General features: G+C 45.1%; 1 long non-coding RNA gene across 1 annotated transcript in view; it reads left to right on the top strand.

Moving 5' to 3' along the window:
* The window catches only part of LOC138579622 (uncharacterized), an 81867-nt gene that overhangs the window by 56241 nt on the left and 2501 nt on the right, over positions 1–23125 (top strand). The gene's annotated exons all lie outside the window — the stretch shown is intronic.

Here is a 23125-nt window from a genome sequence, read left to right on the forward strand (position 1 = left end):
GTAGATAAAGTAAAAAAAAAACTAAAAAAAAGAAAAACTAGAAGAAAGGACCCTGCAGCGCTAGCTCCGACCAACGCTAGTGAGAGGGAACTGACGCTGTAGGGAAAGAGGGGAGTCGGTAGCAAACACTGAAGTGTGCTGCCGAAAGGGTAGGTTAGGGGAAGGGGTAGGAAAGTGATCTATGTGATCACTGCACAGAGCGATTTCGGAATTTGATATTTTCAGATTTGCAATTTCACGCCGCGCTATAATCACTTTGATCCGGCAGACACAAGGCGACATGCGTACAAGTGCTAAAGTGAACAGACGGCACACTGCATGGAGGGGTACAGGGTTTAATTTACCAACCCATTTTACGTATAGGTGCTTTTTCAAGGGGATTTATGTAAAGATGCGCGCCGGACCAAATTCATGGCAGCGCTGTGCAAAGACCTCTACACTTACGCCAACACAAAGTGTCTTTGGTACGACAGGATGCTGTCAGCAAACCTGTATTGCTTTGAACTGTGCCGCAGCAGCTCAAAAAGGGCATGTGCATCTAACAGCCAGCATGTTATTTGCTTATTCCAAAAGCAAAATTAAGTTAGGAATGGTGTTGTGGACCATAGCATATTGTCAGTAATATCTGCTCTTCTACCAACTAACATTCCATTCCCATCCTGTTCGGCCCTGCAGCTGGATAAAATTAATGCTTATTTGCGCATTATGAACTCGGCTTCTGTCCTGGAGAACAGCAAAAAGGGAATTTGTTTTTGGAGCTGAACTACCAGAGCCACAACTCCACACTAAGGCCTGTGTTCGCTTCTGTTCATCGTGTGCTAGGCCTTAACATCCAAAATGGCGACACTTCTGCCAAGTTAACACACTGACCTAACTTCTACCACACTACCTTGCTTACTCCATCTTCTGCTTATTTTATTCCTTCCTGCACATCACACCACCCTACGTCACTACAGCTACTAAGCACCAGGCCTAAGATGCTGCCCCGTCTATGACCTCTGCAACCACAACATTATTACAGTTGTTTCTCTTCCTGTGTTGCTATATGTAAGTATCTAATATGTGTCAAACCTAACTAAAGCAACATTAAATTAAAAATAAGGATGCAGGTTTTTCTTCAGTGTTGTTTATAAAATGCACACATGTATGTTAATGAAGCAGAGTACATTTATTGAATGTTTAATGGAACTATTGAGATTATCTTATTTTGCTGTGTGATATACTTTGAACCGGTAATTGATATGATAGGTTATATATAACAAGGATTCTAAGCGCGGAACCAGGGATCGACCTGTGTTGCTCCATGTTGTCTTGCTTCCAAGACGAGTACATTGCCCCTGAGCTATCCTCCTGAGACAAAATTATACTGTGGTTATGAATTTACAAGAGCAGAATGTCTATATGCCAATGCATGACATTGTGCTACATCTTCTAAGGAAAGCATTAGGTCCTACCAAACAAAGCACTGTAGGATCAGATTTCATTCGCTGGGACGCTACAAAAGTGATCAGGCCTAATACAATGCTTGGCGAGTAAGAGCCTAGCAAGACAAGCAAGTGGAGTGGTAGGCCGCTGAAGTGACAGCTGGACAGGTAGTAGTCAATGGGGAGTCTGGTCAGCAAGAGAAAAGGACTGGAATGACCAAAACAAATCATCTGTCTTTTATGAGGTCCACTGGCCTCTAATATGAATCGTCAAGTTAAGATAAGGGATTCGAGACACGCCTTCATTTGGACATTTCAAAGAGAATTGGCAATGATTTAAATAGATATGTATCATTGTTTCCTTGTGTTTTTAGCATCACAAGAAGTTGAGCATGTTGGTGGGCTGCCAATCTGGAGACCGTAGAATTCCCTTTCAGCCACCAGAGTCATGTAGAAAGCTTAACTACTCCTTTCTGAATTTACAGGACATCAGCTCTTCATCCCGGAGGCATTTCTGTTTTTGTTGGTGAATTCTTTGACTCAATATAAGACTAGCACCAGTAGCTCAAGAGTCTGACACATCACCCTCTCGGGAGGATAGCCCAGGGGCAACGTGATTGCCTTGGAAGCAGGATGACACAGAGCAACACAGGTTTGATCCCTGGATCTGCACTTCGAAACCTCTGGGTATTAAGCACGTTATGAATAACCCATAATATCATTGTATACCATATCATGCCCTGCACCTCTTACCACTGTTCTAATAATCTCTAGTTTTCTCTTCTGCAGGCTGCACACCCTGGATCAGGGGAAAGCCCTGGTCTTCAGCGGTTGCACTAGGCCGAGTTGGGCGTTTATCACTATTGAGTGACCTTCATAGAGAAGTCTCATTTAAGTCACAAAAAGTGCTTGGAAGTGGCACCCTACCTCCCCTCTTCCCTTAACTAGCATTACACTATGTTGCCACCTGTCCTTTCCCACTTCCTCCAGCAATGCCCTGTCAATACATGACACTGCTAACAATGGGTAAATACACCTAGATGGATTTTGGGGGTAGGAAATGAATTGCTTTTAGATGGTTTTGGGGGGTAGGAAATTCATTGCCTTTAGATGGTTTTTGGGGGTAGGAAATTAATTGTTTTTATATGGTTTTGGGGGTAGGAAATTAGTTGCACTTGGAAGGTTTTTTGGAGGTAAGAAATTCCAGCGAGGGGGAGCTGGTGGTCCCCACAGATGAGGTAATCTCACACTGTGAGGAACTCGATGGCAGTCGCCAACGCAAGACTGGGCAGCACAGGACAGCCATCTGGACTTCCATCTCCCAGACAGAAGCTGACAGCAGTGTCCAGCCTACTCTGTGACGGAGAGGACAACCATTTTTTAATGCCCCTCCAGTTCTGCATGCATCCCCTTAAGTTCCTGAACTGAACCTTTTCCAAGACTTTGGGGCCCCCAGAATTTACATCTGCACGGTCTTAATAAATGAATACGAGCGGAAGGCAAAGGTGTTTCAGAAAAGATGCTTAAAGAGTGTGGATCAGTTATGGGGCTGAGTATCTGAAGTCACATAAAGGGCATTTCTGCTCCACATTTGTCATGCACAATTGCTCAAGAGAGAGATGCATGGGAAATGCCCGAAGCAAGTGAATGCTTTCGGGAAAACTACCATTTTGAGGAGGTTGATTCACTCAATCAAGGAACTAGAAAATGTGCCCATCTTGTAAACATTAGACACATTTCCCACAGCACGCATGCAACATTTCTTTCCCCTGTTACTGCAGACGTCTGCTATTCTATCCCTGCGTAGTTCAACACACTTCCATTTCCCAATAGCAACTAAACAGTTCATGTTACAGCTTATTTGTGGAACTTTATTCTTCGCCAAAGTTATTGATGTAAAAGATAATCTACTTCTTGAAACACTACAAGTAGCACTACTTGCAACTACCACACGCATCGCCCAGGAGCATTAACAGTACCCAAAGAAACAATATGAACAATTGAAGCCATGTCACTCACCCAAAGTACTGCCTGCTGACCAACAGCTTGCAGATTACATGGGCGTGCGGGCGGGGGTCTCTCATACCCTCCGTTTTTGGCCCTTGCCTAGGACTTTTGCCTCTGCATCTCCCTTCACCATTCCCTGTCACTTGCCCCTGTCCGTACCAGCATCCTAGACAAGTACCACCATGGTAATTTGTTGTTGCTCCATATGTGTCCCCGCATCCCCACTTCTTCCAATGCATCAAAACCAACCGCACTTCACTTCCACTAGGGTTTCACACCAACAATATGGCAGGCATCGTATAGCAGGGCATGGTAGGGAAAGAGCTGGTGGTGTGAATGAAGAAATGTAAGGACCAAGTGCTCTAGTCAACACGAAGGGCATTTTTCTTTGATCTAACGTTCTGCATTCCCCTTTTACAAAACCAAAGTACCTGAGAGGAACATCTGTGCATCACTTTTTTAATCCACCACCCCAACCACACATGACGCTAGACTGCCCCGGTTTATGTTTGATACACAGCAGACACAGGGCCTCATTACGAGTTGGGCGGTAGCCCTTAAATGCGCCGGTAACAGTGTTACCGCTGCATTTACCACTCTGACCAATCTCGAGCCCGACATGTTTGCCCCCAGCTCAAAGCTGGGGGTAAAAACACTGCGAAAATGCCAATTTTCTGCACAATTACCACTGGCAGTATTACTACATGGTAATTGCACCAGAAATTCCCCATTGTGTCCAATGAGGAGTAACGGTTAGCGCCCAAACTGTGATCCGGCAGTAATACCACCAGACGGGTGGGCACTAACGCAAATAAAGTTGGCCGGTATCCCAGTCGGGATACTGCCAACTCGTGATGAGGCCCACAGTCACCTTGCCATTCAATGGAGGTGAAAGCAGCCAGAACGTTGCGAGGGGGAGGAGTGTGTGATGTAAGCATCCTTTTAAGCGGATAGTCCCCTGACTCCGTCATTCTCTGTAGCAGTGGTGGATGTAGGAAAGAATGCGGAACTGTTTCATAAAGTACTATCTTAAGTACAGCCATGAATGCTTAGCACTGTAATCCAGACCTGCTGACAGTCCTCGATTCTGGGTAGACAGAAATGGCCCATGTGAATAGGTTCAAGGGTCAAGCACGCTTCAAGAGACAGTATCGAGCACCCTGCAGAAGATTAACCTATTTATATAAGTGGTGCACGCTCACCTCACAGCTGCCAAACTTCAAAGGTAAGACATTAAAAAGAGGACTCAAACTGTAGCACACATTTAAATAAAATACCTCCAGTGGAATATACACAAATGTAATGTGCTAAGCAAGTGGTGGGGGAGTTGCTGTGACCTAAAATGTAAAACAAATACATTAATAAAGGCACCCACACTTGCTTACATTATTATTTTACCAAAACATTGTTGCTTGTCTAGGATATCTGAACCTGTGCCATTTGGACCCTGGACAGACCATCCAAACCCATCCTCAGTGTTTGATGCATGGAGAGATTATCTTCACCTTGTAAGTGAGTGCACAGAACCACTCGGTTAACCCAGATGTGAGGAGAATTGCTGCTCCAAGCATACACAAGCTGCGGCCTCTATGGTGCATTCAATATGACATGTCAAGAAGGGTGCCCTGATTTCTTTTAAATTCTGTAGTTCTGTAATCAAAATGTACCGCTGTTTATGGAGACGGAAGTAAAAAGCATAAGCAGATGTTGGATTCACACCACATTGCCAGGGCGGCGCTTTGTTTGAAAGTTATCCAAACAACTTCTTTACCAATGCCATACACATTAGGCCAGAGAAGAGCAGATGAGCATTAACACACACCCATACAGCACCATGCTCTTGGCTCGGCCAAAGTCTTTTCCATGGGCAGAAGAAACAGGAGCTGATGGCAATTGCCCCGTTAGGTGGCCATTGGCACCAAGTAATATTGGCTTGTGAGGTTCAAACCCCACGAAAAATGAATGCACTCTGCCAGTGGTGGCACTTACTTTCTGTGAGGGATGCATTTGTGTCCCTGAAATAGTGTTTTTTAAACCCTTATCTGCTGAGGGGTTTCCCTCCCAATGCTAAGCCCTTTTTTTGGACATTTCGGTGTGTCAGCATTCAATCCCTTGTACCTTTTTTGTTACAAGTGACATCACGGCCAAATTCGTACCCTTTTCTGTCCACGTGTCAAAACGGTGCCAAGGATTCCTAGTTTGCTGTAGGGGGTGTGAGAAAATAACCAAAAAGTGACCACATTTTGTGTTTTTTTCAGAAAATGCAAATAAAATGATATAAGAAAAATAACACAGGCTTCTTTATGCAAGAGGTATGAACAAATGGTTTGCAGATACCCTTCTGTTTCACAGTCTTTCTCCTCTTGTTAAACTGCCATCTTGGAACTGCTGTTATCTTGTGTGCATTGCCTCCCTCAGTGTGCTCTCGTGCTCCACTTTTTATCCATGTGGGGCAGCTTAATGGAAGTCAGGTGTGTGTGATGGTCGGTAATTGCCTGACCATTGTATTGGGAACGTCAGGTATTCGGCTCGGATGTTGGTCCGTTTTCTCTCATAGCGGGCTGTCCGTGAGAAAGTGTTTGTGTTGTAAAGGGGGGTGGGTGGTTGGTGTTCCTAAATATCCTACTTGGTAGGATGGGGTAAATGTGTTTATAATGAAGGGGATACCAAGTCTCACCATCCATGTTCCAATCCCACTCCCTGAAGAGCACTCACCCAGATGATCCTCCCGCACTGGTCCAACCCCAGGAACTGGATCCAAAAGCGATGGCCGTGTCCTGGTCACCTGGATGACAGATTCCCGGGAACTAGTGGGTGAGACACCTTCTGGCTTCTCACAATGGGGAGTTGATAAGGGAAGTGGAACCCCACATTTACAAATAAAATGGTCAGCAAATGGGATAACATTCTCATTTTAGGGCATTTTTGAAGACCTAAAAATCACCAAAGTCTCAAGCAACTCTGTGGACAGCTATCATCTCTGAGTGATGTCACAACAGCCATTCGAATTAGATGATTGTAGTTTAGACTTTAGCATAAGAACATTTTCGAATAAACATCAGCACTAGATATTCACAAGTGACGACAGCAATAAAAACGTTTAGAATGTTTGTACATCTGAACTTCGGTGACATATTGCGGTGGACTGTAGAGGACCTACAAAAGTGGGTAAAACTAGAGGACTGTCTCTGAGGTGGGGTCTGAGAGCCTTAATGCAGTCCAGCAGACTGCCATGCATTAGAGTGCTGATGGCCTTGGGTAGGAAGAGATGGGGTGCATGTAGTCTCTGAGGGTATTCCAAGGCTAAGCAGGGTCCTGTCCGTGGACTGTGGAAAGGTGCAAAACGCAGAGTTGTGCTTCTGTAGAATCTGCTTGTTGCGGTTTTTGTCTGCTTGAACTGAACAAGCGCAACAATCGCGCTTAATATGGGTAATAAGCGGACAAAAACCCCAACAAACAACCTGCAAAAATGATAAGCGACTTTGGGCAAAAAGAAGCCAAAGACGCTTCAGCAGACCTGAAGTGAAAAAAGATAATCAGCCATTCCCAGTGACAGAGCCGTTTGAGGTCGGGGTCTATCTGCGTGGCCACGCTGTATTTTCATTTTCATGCTGTATTTATGGCTCTATGCATCTGTGGGTGGGCGAGGCTACCCTGTTGCCCTATAGGCCAGTCCGAGCCTGGTCCCTGCCTGCAGCAGAAAGTGGTTTACCATTTAACATTGTCCGGAAGGTGAATTGGAGAATCGCTGGATACCAGTCATGGTGGAATGTGCTCCTTGGCCTGCTGTAGTTTGGGAGGTAAGGTGGGGTAGAGCAGGCGAGCCCAGGGCTTTGGATGCCATGCGCTGCAAGGCACACTTGTTCGCACAGCAGGATGTATTTTTCCCATGTGAACTTCCGGCTGGCTGCTTGCAAGCTACTTTCATTTTCACACTGTCATCTAGGGCTGCACATTAAAGGGCGTTTTCTTTGGATACCAACCACTTTTTGGGAAAGAATTTCAGTGAGGGCAAGGTTTAACCCTTAGGCGAGAAGCCTGTAAATTAAATCCTGTTAAAACGGCACACAGGAGTGACATGATATGATAAATGCAGCACTGTGCTTAAACTTGCTGCGTGTGACTAGTAAAGAGCACAGGATATGTGTGTGCTCTGTTACATGCGTAGAATGCATTTTAAAATGATGGAAACACGATTCCCGTGGTGGTGAGGACCACAAGTAAGCTATGCAGACCCCATATTTAAGTCCTCCGAATGGCGGTGTTGTACAGGAGCGCAACAAAACCTACATTTTGGGGTGGGCTAAGTGGTGATGGGGGGAAAATAGGCAGGGCAAACCTGGAGGCTCTGCCCCCACTGTTCTTACCCCCATCCCCCTATGGTCTGGTGTGGGGATCAACTATCAAATAGTATATTTTAAAGCGCAATATGCAGAGAGACAAAGTCTTTCTTGAAAGTATCAGCTTTAAAGTTCTACTGCGTTTATATCAAGTACAATTTTTTGAACAAACACAGTAAAACTTTAACACCACTAGTTTCGAGGGAAAGGCTTCCCTCACCTCTCTGCGTAACAAAATGCAAGTGCACACATCCAGGGGTGCACTGAGGGTAACATTTAGGCTGTGGCAAACCCTTTAAATGTTGGGAGAGGCGCTAACTTCAGAAACGTTGGAGGAGTGCCAAACATACTTGTGTAGGGGCATCGAACTTCTTTACTCATTGTAATGAGACTGTTCTAGTGCAGCTTCAATGTTACAATCAGTTAACTCTCTCCTTTAAGTCTGAAACACCCACTTCTTGCAGATCCTGAAGGTCCTATAAAGTGTGAAACTGGCAGAGGGTGTGCAATGAAAGACTCAATATCATAGCATAATATGACAGAGTGTGGGGCAGTACTCTGGACGGCCCAAGCAACTTCAGTAGCTGGGAGTAACGGGGGAGAAAATGTAATGTTGGTTCTACCACAGTTAGTCCGCTATACTAGAATCTCTGGGGCACTGACTGAATGTTGAGACTATGTCTGCCTGTCAAATAAAGTTATAGGAGACTGGCGGAGGGCTAGTGCAGCAATAATGCAATTCTATGTGAAAGTATTGGAGCCACTAGCAGAGGAGCACCAGGGTATGATAATGTGTCCCTACACTTATTAAACTGTCCTATTGTAAGGGTGTAAACGTAATCACGTGAGCACTCCAATTTTTGCAGTTGAGGTCAGTGGGCCTCATTACGAGTCTGGCGGTCCAGTAACAACTGTGCTGGTAAGCCTAATGGCACCGTTGTTACCGGACCGGCACATTAACAGTCTGCGGGCGGGTGCCTTTCTGCCCACCACGGTCAGACCTGGCAGGCGGAACAGCACCTGCCCGCAGTCTTTCAGGGAAGCACCGGCACCGTAATTAACGGTGCCGGTGCTTCCGTCATCCCCATTGAGTCATATGGGACTCAAATGGGAATGGGGATTTACCATTTACCAGCACATGACTTTCCGGAACACCGCGGTCGTAATCCCCAGTTGATTCCGGCAAGCCAGGTGCTGGTAAAGGGTGCAAGTCCAGCTGCAATCTGCCAGTAGCACCGGCAGGGTTACCACCGAACTTGTAATGAGATCCAGTGTGAAATTACCTTATTTGCCCAGGATCAACCATTTACGCTAATCAGCCAAGCTGGGATTTTAACCCACTCTGAAATTTGGGCACAGCCACCTTCTTCCACGCTTTACTTGGAACAAATATTTCAGTTTTGGGTGTCAAGACCTACAATAATACTGTCCTATAGAATTTAGTTGCAAAATGCACAAATTGCATAGTAAAGCATCATGACAACATGTAAATACTTATAGTAGCAGAATGTTGGGCCACAATAATATCAATGTACCTTTATTTTCCACATCCTCAATGGAAAACTATAAGATGCAAAAGGCAAAATATCTATGTACCCACTTTATTTTCTGCGCTTTAAGACACAATAAAAGAGGCTAAAAAACTCACTTAGGTTTGGAGATGTGTCACAGACCGCCAGCGTGTTGTTATGTATGGTTTTAAGAACCTTCAACTAAGGACATGAAAGCACCCTTTACATTTTAGGATATCAAGCTATTGGACATTATGGCTGTGTAGTAGAAAGGGTATTTGCTCACCCCGTGACCAGCCCTGAATGCCCTATAACCCTCTACCACCCCTCATAGGTTGAAAATTATGCGAGACACAATGTATGCAATCTGGAAGAAACCCACTCACAAGAAGATTTTATACTTGCATTTATTTACTGATAAGCCAACTAAATCCAAGCAGCAGTTATCAATAAAATGGGATTAAAGTGCAAGCTAAGTAATACAGGTTATCAGTTACAGATGGAATGCAATATTCTTACGCTCCAAGGAATCGCTAGTGCTGGCGTGATCTGTTCACACCTAGGACCCACGCTGCTCTTGTGCCTGGCACCGCTCTGGGACTGGCCTAGCCCCGGCAGCCTACACAGACAGGATGTGACAGCAAGAGCCTCTGCATTTCAGTGCTGCCTGGTATTCCAGGTGCTGCCCTGTGTGTGCAGGGTCCACGCAGCCCAGGAAGAGTTCCCACCCCCTTGCTCAGGTAATGGCTTCTTATTAGGCCCTGCTTGTCAATCAATGTGATGTACTAGATTTTCAAGAATCTTCTCGACAGAACCCTCTGTGCACAAAAACATGTTTTTGATAGGAAATTTCCAAGCTCCTTGGCTCTCAGGCTCTCTTCACTTTGTTTTGGGAAGGTTCCCTGAATTCCAGCTTTATCAGTGCACCTAGCAAGCGCATTGGAAGGCAGTGCCGGGCTGCTAATGGCTGTGTAGAGCCTCTTGCAAGAAATAGATGTTTACGAGCTGAGGTGCTTTTGCTGTTAACCCCTCACAAGCACAGGCGTACTCACTCAGGCCATGAGGCCCTGCTGAACAGCATTTTTCTACACCCTTCGCATAAGCTGAATATATGCAAAACAAGCCTTAGGCCTAAAAAGCACAGTTAGCTCAGTAGGTTAATGCCAGCATCTAGATGCTTTCCACTACATTCCACCCCTTTCGAGGTGTGGGCTAAAAAATGCTGTTTTAGTTCCAGGATTTATAAGCATATATGGTGTGCTTCAGGCCTGTCAATCTCGTTTTTCCACCTCAGCCATTCTATTGTAGAGGTAAGTCATTCTGCGCAAAAGTCCAATGAAAATTATAGCAATTAGTTTTAGTGCTATAAGCAGCCACAGCAATGGACACAGCATTATATTAAGCAACTTAGTAGAGGCGGGAGACCAGCCGGTGAATATGTCCCACCAATGATGAGCAGTGACTGATTGCAGATGATCAGCTGTCTTGATTAACTGATCTTTGTCTATCAGAGATAACTGTGGTAGCTAAAGTTTGAAAGGCTTTCCAAGAAGCTTGAGCAAATTGTCTTATATCTTGAAGCCTGGAGGTAATTATGCCATAAGGTAGAGTCCAGTTAAGCATATGTGTGAGCTCTGCATGATATATATGATATGATATGGCATTTATAACGTGCCTATACACAGTGTTTCAAGCAAGGAGGTGTGAGCCCACCAGGTCAATGAATATAAGGTGTGAGTAGTGATATCTAGGATACTCACAACCTGATCTACACAGAACACTTAGGGGTTTCCTAGCAATCTATAACTGTTAACGAGCAAGGAATGATTAGTAACTATACAGGCCTTATGTTGATCTATCTGAAAAATGTCAGTTCCTTTAATGTGGTACTGCATCCAGGTGCACTCCCCCACTATGGGATGCATGCATGGGTCCGGGATCCTTCCCGTTTGGGGACACACCCATCCCTGATCCCAGGGCATACATGTATGACTGTGGATCGTGTAATTTTGGCTGTCTAACCCTTCCCCTCGTATTTGTGGAACCCACCAGGAGCCATTTATTTTCATAGGCAAGATTATGAAAGGGCACCATATTTCTGAAGTATAAGCAGTTCTGCTAACTTGCATTAAAGCGTGGCAGGTATTATTCATGCAATCAAAAGCAAGCAGTCTAATCCATATGTCCGCATGTAAATGTAACTCTCTGTGCTAGTGGGTTGAAGACAGCCTCCCCCACTCAGAACAAAAAGCCAACACCTGCTGATTTAACAAGGTCTGCCACAAAATGCATCAGGTGTCTTTGGCAGTCTTGTTTACCTGCCCTATGACTGAAAAGATATCTTCATAGCTAAAATTCTACCATCTCCAATGGTTGCCAATACTTTTAGCAGCATTTTGCAGGGCAGGGTTTATCAGTAGGTCCCGTTGTGCTAATAGTTTCATAGCAGCGCTGGCATCAGAACCCATGGTGGCTAATTTATTGCGCACAATCTCTGTCAATGGCATTTAAAGCTCCCGTTCCCACCCCCGCTGCTCATGCAATTCATGAAACTAGTCCCCTAGCTACCCACAATTTAGCAATTGGCCATAAACATTGACTCCATTTGTAGCAGCTTGCTTGAAACAATGAAACTTTGCCTCATGACAAATCTATGGGCCTCATTCCGAGTATGGCGGTAGGGGGTTAACGGCACTGGTAAGGGCTTTGGTGAGGGCCAAGGTTGATTTAAACCTGAGGTATATTCCCCAACGTCTTTTAGGCCGTATTTATTGGACACCAGTGAAAATGAAGGAGAGAGGCTTGGCTGATGTAGATCTGTGCTGGGGGTGTGGGGGCTCGAGAGGGACCTATCTACATATGCTCTGGGAGTGTAGTAGAGTGCTGGACTTTTGGAGAGAAGTTTTTGATTGCATTGATATGGTAACTAGTATGGCACTGCCTCATACTTTTCTGTCAGTGATTTTCCTTTCAACTGATAGTCGAAGTGTGGAGATGTGGGATTGTTCGGAATGGATTGATGGAGCATTGTTGATGGCCATAAAACAAATAACGAAGGTGTGGAAATCCAGGAAGAAGCCAAATTGCAAGAACTGGGTGTCGGATATGGGGACACTCTCTTGGTATGAGAAGATTCAGGCAGTTCGACAACATCGGGAAACTGAGTACGAGGAGCGATGGGGGTCATTCAGGGATTTATTTGGACGAGGTGTAGGTTTTGGTTTATTTTGTGGATATTGAGGTTGGGGATTGGTAGGGGTGTATGTTTTGTCCTTTTTTTTTTGTGTTTTGTGTTGTCACGTCTTGCCATGAGATAGGAGAGTGGGGATGTTTTCGAATTTCGTTTTGAATAGCTGTTACTTTAGTAGTAATTTGCATTTTGTTGCACTGATGTATATGGAGTAATATTTTGCTTGTTCCCATTCTGTTGTTACTCAGTTGTATTATGTTTTGTATAATTATTAAATAAAGTTGATAAAAAAATTTTAATTTTTTTTTTAAAAAGGATGCCGGTGCAGTTGACCCCCTACTGCCACATTGCGAAGTCCCTTAGAGGGTCCCTCCAGGAACGGCTGGCTGGTCTGACCAGCTGTTCTTAGAGGGACCCGTTAAGGGACCTTGGAGCTAATAATGGGCCCACAATTTGCAGGACCATTATTAGCTCCTTCCCCATTCCCATTGAGCCTTATGGGGGCTCAAATGGGAATGGGGAATGGTTTTCTGAATGGGGACTTACCGGGTCCTCCCCATTCAGAGACACCGGACTCGGACCCGGGTTTGGAGCTACCTCCAAACTCGGAATGACCCCCTTTATCTAATTGCACCTTGCTAATAATAGAGGTGTGCATTACAGTTCTGCAATTTAAGTGTTGCCTCACTACTGGAAAATCTAAAATGCGAACGGTTTCCACTCTTTGTGATTTAAAGAACACCATTCTCCATGTGGCATGCCTGCCATACACGATATTAGATTTCGATATAAACACCATACTATTATCCGGTAGTGCCCGTTTCCTTGCACAATTATATTGATCACATTTAGTCAAGTTATAGTCCACAAAAGCTTGGCGGTCACACTTGCCACAATCCTTTGGACAAAAGAAACATCAAACAAATTGTTGGATCCATTCACTGAAACATTTGGGCCTAGAATTTCATATACACCTGTGATATGTGTCAGTGACAAGAGGTGTCCGACAATGTGCCAAGTCAGTACTTTAGCAGTTCCATATGGATACTCATTTGTGGCACTTTTCTCACAGGTTGCAGTCCGATTTTTATCATCACGCAGGCACGCATGACTCGAGCATTAGGTGTAGTGCAAGCGATTCTCAGAGTCCGTGTAGCGTCTTGCATCAACCCGTTCTTTACAGAGAAAGTGTCTGCTTGGCAGACCAGGAGCACCCACAGAAAAGCAAGTCCCATCCCCATCATGTAGCACTACGTTTGTGGGGTGAGCCTAGTAGCAGGGATATAAACAGGCATGTCAGAATTTTGCAATAGTACAACATAAGTACTTCCCTCACCTTTACTCAACACTTCCACAGCCTCAGGCTTTTTATTTGGATGATGGACCCATACCTTTTTCCCAGTGCTACGAAAACCACCCTCACCTCTTTGTGCGGTGTCTGGGGCTTGTTTAATTTCCATCACTTGGGGAACAACTGCTTGCTCACAAATCAATTGTGTAATGTGGTCATATTTGGTCAATGGTACCTCAGGTGCACCGCTATTGTATAAAAGTACCGAAACGGTATCCCGATAATCAGGATCAATCACACCTCCCAAAATGTCAATGCCTTTCTTTGCCAGACTGGATCATGCAGCAATGCGACCATCGGTGCCAGCTGGCAATTTGACACCAATAACCAGCAATATTGATTTAGTTTGCCCTGCTTGTGTCAGGTGCTTGAATAACCCCCTGAGAGTGTGAGTCTAAGTCAGTATCTTTATTTGCTGTTTGAGAAAGCCATTGCTACGTTCAATAAGAGCAGAAGCTTCGGGATACCGACTGATGTGCAGTGTCCATGTGATGCTTTGTTTCTGAGCCCAATTCTGCACATTGTGTCCTGCAAAACGGCTGCCTTGATCTGATTGGATTTCATCTGGAATGCCAGTGTCTTATGAGATATTCCATTCCTTGTAGGGTAGGCCCTTGATCTGCATGGGCGACTGGATGGGCCAACAGCAATACGGAATGTGTCTACCATTGTCAACACAATGTTTTCCATTTTTTGGCAGCAAAGGTCCGATGTAGTCAACTTGCCATATGCTGGCTGCTTTCTCGTCTCTTCTCAAAGTGCCTTGAGGCTTCATTTCCAGCAGATAGCGCTTTACTTCACAACACACAGGACAGTGGGAGGCAGCTTGCTTGGCATGATCCATGGTAATGGGCAGTTGTCTCCCCTTAGCCCATTCATAGGTTCCCTGTTGCTCTAGATGTCCTGAGGTCTGGTGTGCCTAGTCCGCCATTCCTTGCCTCACTTCGGTTTCTTCAGGTGTTGTCACTGGACGAATCTTTGCCATTTGATCTGCTTCATTATTGAACAGTGCAGCCAGCGACGTGTTGGGTGGCATGTGTGCATCAACATGCCCGATGCAGATCCTGCTTTTCTCACCTTTGCGCCACATCTCTTCCCAGATGTCAGGCCCTCCCCATATTGGAGTGTTTTTAATCTGCCAACCATCTCTTCTCCATGCCGGTGCCCAATGAGTCAGGCCTTGGTATGTAGCCCAACTGTCCGTGTATATGTATGCAGCTTCGGTGTCTTTCACTTGTTCAATCACGGAGGCCACTGCTTGCAATTCGCATATTGACTGGAACCCCCCACTCCTACACTCATAAGCAATGTTTCGCTGTGGGGCTGGAATGCAACAGCTTGCCAGTGTCTTCGCCCTGGTGTGGTTGCCTACTTGGCAAAAGAATAGGTTGAAAATTCAAGGCAAAGAAGTGTGGGGAAAAGAATTATGGCAAGATATTGCTGAAATGCTAATGCATACACCAGTAACTATATGTCACCTGGATGCACAGTGCAACAGATTCATTGGAACGTTGGTCCAATTCTGTTGCAGACAAACATGCAAAAATTGCAAGCATGGACGCGAGGGCTGAGGAAGATGATTTGGAAGGGACTGCAAAATGGGCCCACGAGAAAAAGTGAACATCTCGGAGAGAAGGCTACTATCAGGTGGGTGCAAGACGCGAATCAGTATTCCTTTAGAAATCGTGAAAACAACCATCCTACAATGTCCTATGTGTCAACATCAAAAACAGAGCTATTCCACACATAATTCATGGCACGTTAAAGAGAGGGAAATTACCTGGACAAATTTGGCAAATTTATTATATTGGTCCCATGCCCATTAGTAGGGGATGTCAATATGCGTGCACCATTGTAGATACTTATTCTGGCTACTTGATGGTATTGCCATGTAAAAGAGCTACTCAATGGAACACAATTAAATTACTGGATCAAGTGGCCATATACTATAGTATTCCTTTACAAATTCAGAGAGACAGTGGATCCCACTTTAAAGGGAAGGTGGTGCTGGACTATTGTCAGGAAAAAGGAATTGAATGGGTTTTTCACGTCCCCTACAACCCTGAGGCTTCGGGGTTGATTGAGAGAATGGATTGTTGAAAATACAGTTACACAAAACAGGTGATGGTACTTTGAAGGGATGGCGAGAACGTGTGCAAGAGGCTGTGCAGATTCTGAATAACCGTCCCATTGCAAACTCTGAAACTCAGCTGATGCGCATGTTAACGCCAGCCCTGAAAATAAGACCAAATAGAGCAATGGAAACTTTGCTATACTGGGAAATATCCTCTGGTGCCTTAGCTCCTTATCGTGCTCAGGGCCGTCATGAGGGGAGTTCATGGGGGGCAAACTGAACTGGGCCTCGCACTTGGGGGGCCTTGCGCAGCCTTCCCCTGAGTATAAGGCAGCACAGACCACCTGTGTACTTTATTCAAACAGGGGACTGTGCTGTCTGCTCTCTGCCATGGAAGACACCAGAGTCAGATTGTCCGTTTGGGAAACCAGACGTTTCCCGAAATCAATTTGGCTTTAAATGGGCCGATTTAATCTCCTAACGTGTGTGGGACGATTTTCCTCCAGCTGCCTTTCATTAAAGTTTTACTTTTGTTAATTTCTTGCTGAGCTGCACCTATCATGTCAGCTCTGCAAGAAACATGGTGCCATGTAAGAGTTCAAGAAGTGATACAGTCCTGCTCCAGCCCAGGTAGCATGGCAACAAGCCATTAACCAAATTCCCAGGCCCTCACAAGTGATTACTGCCACAGGCGCGGCCTACCGCTCTCCAAACCCTGCTTCTGACTGAGACACTGGAGCCTGAGAGATAAAAATTACTAAACTTGGGAAACTGAAGGTAAGCAAACCTAAAAAGGTATAAGAGTTTATATACACGTAAGAGAATTTTTCAAATTGTATAAGCTCTACAAACGGCTGCTCTATGAGAGCTGAGATGCAGCCCATGCGTGCATTATTGTTACTCTAGGCAACTTGCAATGAAGGGTTAAAACGCTAGTCTCTATCCACCTTTCGGCTGTCTGTTGAACTAGAAAAAAAACGTTTGTTTTACTTTTTAGTCCCACTTCAACATTTCCAGTCCTCTAGATGCATTTTGCATTTTCAAATAGTGCTTACGACAGCTGCTGTAATGTGAAGTGTTGAAGAGAAATGGATCCCATTTTCAACCATATATTTTCACGTCCCAGGATTGCTTGACAAATTTGCCTTTTTTGTTGGTTTATTCTTCTCACTTCTGAGCTCTGTGATAATTAGTTGTAACATGGACCGAAGTTATGGAAATAATATTTGGCCAGAAAGTGGATGATAATAACCTATCAAATTTGGTATTCAGTTGATCAACTTTCCATTTTGAAGTGCACTTGTAGGGTTCAGACTGTGGCCATCCATCGGTTTGGTGGGATAAAATGACTCCAAAGTTTACGCACACCATTTCCCATTCCTGGGCTTTCATGAAATAATAATGTATTCTGGGAGCTGTAGTCTTAACTTCAATTAGACATAAGTAGCCGATTCATGTGATTTGCAAAAAAGGAAGCCCAGGACTGGAAATTGGTGACCTGTTGTCATGAAGCTTTCCGGAAACTAGCGAGTGTAACAATCTCTGTGCATTAGATGTGTGGTTCATGAAGGTCGGAAGCACGATGCGCTCCGTGAAAGACATTTCTGATAGCACCTTGGGCAGAAACTTAGGGTGCGTTTTAAGGATGACGCCGTCCCTTAATAACATGGTGAATGGAGGTTCTGACAAAAGGGCTTGCAGCTCACTAATCCTCCTGGCTGATGTGATGGCTACTAGGAAAGCAGTTTTCCAGGATAAGAATTTCATGTCACACATATGTATAGGTTCATATGGTGATTCCATGAGCGCTGCCAGGACTGTGTTCAGGCTCCACGAAGGAACCAGTGTTGGTGTAGGTGGAAACGTATGCAGCAATCCTTCCTTTTTTTTATTTTGGTTGGCTGAAATAAGAAAATTCAACCTTTCAAAAAGTCATGACATACAAGACACATTTTCATACAATTTCAGCATACATTACATAATTTACATGAATTATTACAAAAATGTTCTTTATGTTAAAACAATAATTGAAATAAATTCAAACAAACGTAAAAATTAAGTAAAATATTTTTGGTAAAGTAAAATAAACTCCATCTATGTGATAAGCTGTTTGGAGATCACATTATTATCACATGTTTTTCAATTAGATCTTCGTGAAAAAAGGATGTCAAGGAATTGTACCAAAGCAACTTTAACCAACATTCTATTAGTAGAGAAAAGAGCATGCCATATGTCATTAGACGTGTAAGTGCAAATCGAAACCAAAAGGTTGCAGAAAAACAAGGCCCGCTCTGTCTTCAGGGCGACACACTCTACTACCACGAGTTGTAACGTTTCAGTGAGCACAGGTTGTTTACAGAAACGGCAGGAGATCATTTCCAACTAAAATTATACCTCTCCTGATACGTATTTCATTCGTAGGCCACAGATTCATTCTCATTCTCATATACTGATTTCGGATGTACGGAGATGGACAGCAATCCTTTCAGAAAAATCTTGATAGCTGGGTTGGTAAGCAAGGATGGTTGATTTGGATTTGACTTGTAGGCCGATATGGCAGACAAATGTACCTTGATGGAGGCCAGGGAGAGCCCCGCTTTAGCTAGGTGTAATAGGTATGGTAGCACTTGCTCTACTGATGCAGTAAGTGGGTTCACCAGTGACGTCTCGCACCACTTGATGAAACAAGTCAATTTTCAGATGTATGTGGTCCGTGTGGACGGAGCCCTAGAGTCCTTAATTATGTCCCAGCATTCTGGAGGAAGAGTCAAATTAGCACATTTTTGCTGCTCAGGAACCACGCATTGAGCGACAGGCTTGCTGGGTCGTGGTGGAAAACCTGGTGATTCAGCTGAGTTAAAAGGCTCTGGTGAGCTTTGAGGTGAATCGGGGGCCACTGGGACAAGTGTCGTAGGGTTGGGTACCAAACTTGACGAGCCCAAATCCAGTGCTATAAGTATCATTGTGCACAAATGTTCCTTCAATCTGCGAAGAACTCGCGCTATTTGAGGAAATCGGCAGAAAAGCATACAGGAACTTGCCTGTCCAGTTCACTGAGAAAGCATTCTCTAGTGACAGGTGTTCTGGATATCTGGAGGCGAACATGTGATAATTCCTGTTGCTCTCTGTGGCAAAGAGGTTGATATCTGGATGCCCCACTCGCGAAATATCAGTTGAACTTGCTTCGTCCAGCTCCCATTCATGGGAAGTTGTGTAGTCTCTGCTCAGCTTGTCTGCTAAGATGTTGTTCACTCCCGGAAGATGTTCTGCTTTGATCTGAACTTTGTGCTGTAGCGCCCAAGTCCAAAGCCTCTGTGCTTCTTGGGACAACATCTTGGATCTTGTGCCTCTTTGCTTGTTGGTATAATGCATGGAAGTTGTGTTGTCCATCTGGATGGTTACCATTTGCCCTGCTAGTACAGACAGGAAGGCTTTTAGTCCCCAGCGTATTGCTCAGAGTTCCAGAACATTGATATGTAGATTGGACTCTTGGTCTGACCACGTGCCCTTTGTTTGCAGATCTGCCAATTGTGCCCCCCATCCTGATAGCGATGCATCCGTTCTGAGGAGAAGGGTTGATGTCAGAACTTAGAAAGGCATTCTCTGCAACAAATTTTGCAGTGTACTCCACCATTGGAGTGCTTTGTGGAAGGCTGCTGGAAATTGGATGGTATCTTCCCATGACCAGAGTGCTCGTCTCCATTGGCGGTCCAGCGTCTCTTGTATCGGCCTCATGCGGCGTCTGCAATTTTTTATGAGAAATACACGAGGACATCATGCCCAGGAGTGAGTTGAGAGTACCGTGGCTGTTACATTGTCTTGGAACCATGAGGTCAGTTGGAGCATTGCTAATATCCTGTCTGTTTAAGGCCTTACCCTGGGTGCGCAGGTGTTGAGCTCTGCTCCCAGAAAGAGCACTGTCTTGTCGGGTATTGGACAGGATTTGGCTTCATTTATTGAGAAACCTAGCCCCTTCAGGAGGTTCATTGTTTTAGTGAGCGCTGTGGTTGCGAGTTTGAATGAGCCTGCCCTTATAAACCAGTCGTCCAGGTATGGAAAGACCTCTGTTCCAGTTCGTCTGAGTTTTGCTGCCACCGGTACTAGACACTAGGTAAAAACTCTTGGTGCTGACCTTAGACCGAACGGGAGAACACGGAATTGGAAATGTGACTCCCCTATTACAAATATGAGGAACCTTCGGTGGACGCGGTGGATGGGAATATGAAAGTAGGCGTCTTCCAAGTCTAGGGTGGCTAGGAAATTGTGTTTGTTTAACCATGGTAGGATGTTCTGTAAGGATGTCATCTTGAATTTGATGCGCTTGATGTATTTGCATAGCGGTCTCAAATCTAATATCAGTCTCCATTGACCGTTCTTTTTTCTCACAAGGAAAAACCGGGAGTAGAAGCATCTTCCCATTTGATGGTCTGGAACCAGTTCTATGGCTGCTTTTTGAAACAGCTTGCGAATTTCCAATGTAATATGTTTCATGAGATGCACCTTGTGTGAAATGGGGGCGAGGGATGGAAGTTGATCCAGAAATTCGATAGCTTGACCCTCACGAATCACTTGCAACACCCACTTGTCCGATGTTATCCTCTGCCAGCGTTGGTAATAGCGGCTTACTCTTCCCCCCACCAGGGTGTGTCATGGGAGGGAAAGATAGGAATTGTCTGTTTTGTTTGCTTTGAGTTTTAGCCTAGTTAGAGCCACGTCTCCCTCTTTGGCTCTACCTGGTCATCGACCGATGGTATCTGTTGTCTTGAAAGGTGTTGCCCTGTGTCTTGACTGTAGGATGGACGGTTAAAACCTCTGTACTTGGACGATGATCCTTGAAAGGATCCGCGCTCCTTGTCCTTATATTTAAGAGAACTGATGGCTCGAGTTGTATCAGTGTCCGTTTTTATTCCTTTAAGATGGTCATCAATCTTTTTCCCAAAGAGATCGTGCCCATCAAAGGGCATATCCAAAATTTGATCTTGGACCTCTGGCCTGAAGTTTCTTGCCTGCACTAAGGCTTGCCTTCTCGGGACTGTACCATGGGCCATTTACCGAAAACCTGATTCTGCTACATCCACTTATGCGTCAATCATATGATCGGACGTAGCTTCACCGTCCGAAATGATTGCTCTAGCTTCTTCCTGAAATTCTGCTGGTAAGTGTTTAGATAACATACGAAGCCATAGCTCATGGTACAGCCGTGCTATCATGGATAGCCCTGATGGTAAGGGAAGCCGATGAAGACACTTTTCTGCCCATCACCTCCAATTTACGCCCTTCTTTATCAGGTGGGGCTGATGATGGTGATGAAAGGTTAGCCAATTTCTTCCTGCCACTGTGATTATGGAATCTGGCTTAGTATGCCCTCATAGGCATAGTGGTGCTGTGGCCGTGGGGGGCTTTGTACTTCTTTTCTGGTCGTGAGACGAGTGCAGGTGTGGACAGCGGTGTAGACAATATCTTTGCTCCTGAGTCCTATATGGTATCTAAAAGAGTGATAGTGGTGACTGTTCTTCTACGCTTATCCCTATGTTCATATAGAATTGACTTATTTTCTTCTGACATAACTTGCAACTTGAAAAGGTCTGCTGCCTTGCCAATAATCATATGGAACGATACCAAATCGTCAGGGGGTGAAGTATCTCCTGGAGAATCCTTTTTCCTGGGTTTCTCAATGATGTAGTTGTCCCATTTGCTTTGTGTGTCCGGTTCATGAGTAATCTTCCCCTTCTTCGAGGTCTGAGAAGTCTCTGAACGGGTCCTCCTGCCAGTCCGAGACTGAAGCGGTGGATGGGACTACCGTAGGATCCCTTGTAGGTGAACGTGGTCTTGGTCTAGGTGAAGACCGTAGTAGGGAGACTCGTGAAGCACTGCATGCCCTGCTCCTAGATCTGCGAGGAGGTTCTGGTGAACGCAGCCTTTTATGAGGTCTGCTCTTCGGAGGGGAGCTTCTCGCCGTGCAATGATGAGGCTATTTGTCCCTTTGGGGAGACCGTGTGTCTCTTGGAGTAGAAGATGGATTCCTCTGACGCCTGTTGAATTTGTCAATAATTCTTTGCATTGATTCCATGAGTGTCATACGGATCTGCTGGCTTCTCCGTAGTGGGTTGCCAGGGCAAGCTATTCTCCATAGGTGCGAGAACAGGTTGTTCACGTACGAATTCGGTATCTGAAAAATCTTCCTGTAAAATGATGTCTGGAAGCTCTGCCATCTCTCTCAAGGGAGACAATTGCGATCCTACTGGTCCTTCGTGAGTCTTCGGGAAATAAGGGATTGTGCCAATTGGTTTATCTGAGCTGCCCTCATTGGATGGCGTAACTGGGATGTCTGTGGATGGTGTTTTAGGCATGTTTTTCTCAGTTGACGAGGGAGTTGACAGTTTCGTCGACAACGCGGATTGCTTTGTGGACTAGTGATGATCCCTTGGCTCCGTCGACGAGAGCTTCGTGGACGAGTGATGGGATTACTTCATCGACGATTCCTTCATGGATGTCCATTTTGACGACGAGGAGTTACTCATTGATGAAGGTTTGGAGCGTCATCCTGGATGTTTTCGGCTTTGTTAACGGTCTGGTCGTCGACAAGCCTTTATCAATGGTGCCGCTCTTAGACAGCGTTTTTGTGGACGATTGACCCCGCCCGAACGAGTTTTTAGAAGACACCTCCTTACCTTTGGTGGGAGTTTTTTCCTCAGGATGCCGTTTTTCCTGGTCCCCAGAGCCAAGAGAAGGTGTGAGGGAGGTCATCTCCACTTTTCTTTTGCTTTTACGTGAAGGGGAAGTGCTCTTATCCACTGAAGAGGCCCTTCTCATTGCAGATTGCCTCTCAGATGGCTTCATAGACTGAGCAGGGGCTGTCTTGACAGATTCCTCATCAGAAGAGTGCCCTTTTGACTCGAGGTGTAGCAAGTCTCCTGTGCCTGTCCTGCAAGGTTTTGGTGAAGGTCTTGCAAATGTCACATTTGTGGATGTCATGAGGGTAAAGGCAGTAGATACACTGCTCATGAGGGTCCCTCATATAAACAAGTTTCTCCCTGCATCTGGTGCAGTCCCTGAACAGGGAAGGTTTTTTGGCAGTTGGTTCTTCAGCCATGGACGAAATAAGGTCGAAATTTAGTGTTTTTTGAGCCCAGAAACACACCGTTTGAAACCGCTAACATTACAAAAAAAAAAGGGAAAGTTCTATCTGTTAGACTGCAGTGAAAAATCTGAAGATGGCTGCCTGGGG

The sequence above is a fragment of the Ambystoma mexicanum genome, chromosome 3p, assembly GCF_040938575.1.
Source record: "Ambystoma mexicanum isolate Mex_15411 chromosome 3p, UKY_AmexF1_1, whole genome shotgun sequence".
NCBI lineage: Eukaryota > Metazoa > Chordata > Amphibia > Caudata > Ambystomatidae > Ambystoma > Ambystoma mexicanum.